General features: G+C 37.6%; 1 long non-coding RNA gene across 3 annotated transcripts; it reads left to right on the top strand.

The window, feature by feature from the left end:
• Nucleotides 1-214: 214 nt before the first annotated feature.
• On the top strand, nucleotides 215-3,803 carry LOC119728969. Of its 3 annotated transcripts, none has more exons than XR_005271172.1 (4): nucleotides 215-2,369; nucleotides 2,587-2,761; nucleotides 3,129-3,223; nucleotides 3,606-3,803. It is a non-coding gene; the product is annotated as an uncharacterized LOC119728969 (long non-coding RNA). The 3 variants fall into 3 exon arrangements; XR_005271171.1 differs by having other exon boundaries at nucleotides 217-1,307; XR_005271169.1 differs by having other exon boundaries at nucleotides 220-2,761.
• Nucleotides 3,804-4,054: the final 251 nt, after the last annotated feature.

A 4,054-nucleotide genomic window follows, 5' to 3' on the forward strand; every position in this document is an offset into this window, starting at 1 on the left:
GACGTTGTTTCAACGTTGAATGTTGGTTGAAATGACGTCACGACGTCGAAATACCGTAAAACAACGTTATTTCAACGTCACTTTTGCGACGTTGATTTTATGTTACAGTTTGACGTTGTTTCAACGTCGAATAAATGTTGAAATTGCGTCGCGATATTATCAACCTAAATTCAATGTCTATCCAACGTCGGTTTTGTAACGTTGTTCCAACGTCCATATTTCGACATTAATCCAACATTGAATGTTGGTTGAAATTGCGTCGCGATATTATCAACCTAAATTCAATGTCTAGCCAACGTCGGTTTTGTAACGTTGTTTCAACGTCCATATTTCGACATTAATCCAACGTTAAATGTTGGTTGAAATTGCGTCGCGATATTATTAACCAAAACTCAATGTCTATTCAACGTCGGTTTGGTAACGTTGTTCCAACGTACATATTTCGACATTAATCTAACGTTGGATAAATGTTAAAATTGCGTCGCGATATTAACAACCTCAAACTAACGTCTCTCTGACGTCGGTTTGGTAACGTTGTTCCAACGTACAGATTTCGACATTAATCTGACGTCGAATAAAAGTTTAAATTGCGTCACGATATTGACAACCGAAATTCCATGTCTATTCAACGTCAGTTTGGTAACGTTGTTCCAACGTACAGATTTCAACATTAATCTGACGTTGAATATGCGTTTAAATTGCGTCACGATATTAACAATGTTAAATTCAATGTCTATCAATCGTCAGTTTTGTAATTGTTCCAACGTATTTTGACATTATTCTGATGTTGGATAAATGCTTAAAATTGCGTCGTGATAACGACCTAAATGTACCAACGTCGGTTTGGTAAACTTTGTTTAACATACGGATTTTAATTAGTCCAAAGTTGAAAACATGTCGAAATTAAGTGCGTCGCAATCAAACATATTGCATTGCTTTGAAATTGAGTATCCTCGCGGTTACTTCAACGTCAGTCCTGCTGTATCAATTAACGTATAATTTTAACTATCAAAGTGCAAAATATTATGTCAAGAAATATAAACAAAATAGCCGACTTAATTGAACTTTGTGGCCTTTTTTATGAAAACATATTATTTGTCAGCACGCCAAAGCTGTGACGCTAGCCAATCACACGGCGCGTAATTTGTTCTACATTCCAAGGTTGTGACGCTGGCCAATCAGTTTTCATGTACTCTCTTTGAATCACGATATGGCGCGCAAGCATATGACCGTTACATATTTCGACATCATACTGCAGTTGTGTGGACGTGTAGCGTGCAGCCGACATCATTTTACTCAAATAACAGGTAAGAATTTTGCCATCAAAATTCGTAGTTATTGTTATGATGTTGCTTAGACATACCTGACGTTTATTCGAAGCACTTACTTATTAATTGCAACCAATTTCTCCCCAAAACGATAAACAAATATTGACACATCACTGGGGTCGGGGACACTGGCATGCATGGTCACTGATGATACCGGCGTCCGGTACGTATGGGAACCAGGTCGACCGCATGCATCCCGGCACTCGGAACAGTGTATTGCTGAGCTGTACTAAAACGGGTTCAATGGGAAAGTAGTGAGAGAAATCCTGAGAAATAATCCTCCATTGGCGTTTTGAACTGTACAGTATAATGGACGTGTGACTTAAACTTTCCGAGACGATATTGTTACCATGAATAAATGTGGCTCAATTACTGGATTTCCTTTGTATTGAAAAGTTGTTTCTGAGGAAATAGAAATTGCATTTTTTTTCACTTGGTAGACCTTATGGACATGAAATGCATGATGATGAAATGTACTTAAGCCTACCTGGTTAAAAAAAATAATAACCAGGAAAAATATAATTCGATTTTCTGCACTGTAGAGTTTCAGTTTTCATGTAATTTTCAGGCTAAAAAGTAAAAATGGATCGTCCAAAAGTGATTGTAGAATGGAATGCAGTATATTTTCTCGAGGTCAACTACTGCCATACTGGATTTCTTCGTACAGCTACACAGCGGTGATAGGTCGTGGGTCATGTACATTATACCGTTTTACTTCCCCTGATTATTAAACCAGGTGGGTTATCTTCCATAGGGAATAGGCCTATCAAGTGGGGGATAAACACTCCCGATTTCGATTTCACATGTTGCTGTCACCACCCCGGTGCTCTTGTACATGTACAAGTCACAAAACGGAGGAAGTTGCTGGGTAGTTCCTTGATCCTTTGTGTAAAACTAAAAGTTGCTGTGACAATAGTGAGAATGCATAACACAAATTTCTGTATCAAAACTTTAGGTAAATGCAAGCATGGATAATTATACCGCTGTTTGTAGCCTGTGCTGTGAATGGTGCAATAACAAAATGGACTCACGGTGCAGGGAGTGAGTAATTACGTAAATGTATTGGCCTAAGTAATCAATCATTGCATAGGCAGGTGGTATTTCTACATAAACTTGTTTTTGTTTTGTGTAGATACTAGACATGGTTTGCATATTTTTTGGGGAGTATGCAGAGTCTAAGTTTGGCAGGTAGGACAGGTAGGGTAGTTAATCTCACTTTTTCAGCTTCTGAAGAAAAAAATCCTTTTCAAAATTCCAGAAGAGTTTACAAGACCTCACAGATGACGAAACCCCACTCAGCAATGATTCATACAGGAATTGAGGAGGAGCCAAAGTCAGCATGGATTGTCGAACCAGTATGGAGGAGTTATGTATGACTTTCGAAGATGCTTCAGTTTGAAATCTTTCGGACAGTACTCGCAGTGCCGTAGCTGGTATGTATATGCCGACAAAAAAAAAATTCAGGGCTAAGTTTTATGGCAAAAACCGATTATTGTATTCTTAAGTCAATAACACTTGCAGAGATGTAGCTCTGATTGCAGTCATCGCACATAAAAAAAGTGGTATTCAAATCCGTTTATACTTGTGCGAACAACAGACACAATGGCCAGTTCATTCAAAACGTTAACAAAACGCAAAAATGAAAACAGATTTGTGGCTATATCTTAATTGAGTGTTGGCAGAAGTTTCGTCACAGTGCATTGTATAATAACTTGTGTTTGTTTACACTCTTCCGTTATCTTTTTTCCTGATGGGTCTTTGCTTTTGTCTCTGAGCGTTGTTTTTTTTCTCATCCAACAGGTGCATGACCAAGTGATTGAAGACAGTTCAACAATGATGGGCAGAGTGGAACTGAAAAAAAGCAGATGAGGAGACGGACCTTTTCAGTTTCGCAGGTAATTTAATTTTCTTCGCCAGATTTAATTTATTTTGACCAATTATTGATCTTGGTTAAAATCTCATTGTGTGGTACTTGGTTGTATGGTTGATAATTGCTGAAGTGTCAGGAAATACAAGTGGTAGTTTTTATAAGTGCAAGTTTAATAAAAGGAATCATTCTGTTGATTTTTTGTACACAATGTCAGCACATAAAATGATGACCAAACGTGTTGTCGCTTTGTTGAAACTAATATGGTTTATGTATGTATTTCTCTTTGTTTGTGTTTGTAACATTTTCGTTTTTGAGGGTGATTTGGTTGTGTCAATGAATAAAGAGATGGTTGGGGAGGAAGCTTGCAATTCTAAAATATTACACTATCTTTTATTTGTCTTTTCTAGCGAGGTCTAGTAACTTCGTAATCGGGCAAGGTGATGGATGTTGCTGCTTGTTGAGTTTTTCATCTCCTGTCAAGTTTGCGCCTGAAAGAAGAGGTGATGGAGGGACACACTAAGGGCCCATGCACCTTCACATTCAGTCGTACCTTTGGACTGTGTTAAATATTTCAATATTGGAACAGTTGATTAATAGTAATTGTTCAAATACAGTAAGTTGCTCTGGAGTGGCTGGTATCTTTCCGTAAGTGTAACAGGTAAAGGCTCTTTAAGTGATGGAAATTCAACCTCTGCCGCATCTTGTACTTTTCATTTTGAAACTTCCACGTTCGAGAAGTGGGGGACTGTTATAATAATTATATACAGTACATGTATTGTGCATTATTTAGTTATTACTGTTGATTCTTGGTTGACCTGTTCAAATGTTCAATTGAATCATTTAGATTAATTTTGTA

Source organism: Patiria miniata, unplaced genomic scaffold (assembly GCF_015706575.1).
Source record: "Patiria miniata isolate m_02_andy unplaced genomic scaffold, ASM1570657v1 HiC_scaffold_1, whole genome shotgun sequence".
Taxonomy (NCBI): Eukaryota; Metazoa; Echinodermata; class Asteroidea; order Valvatida; family Asterinidae; genus Patiria; species Patiria miniata.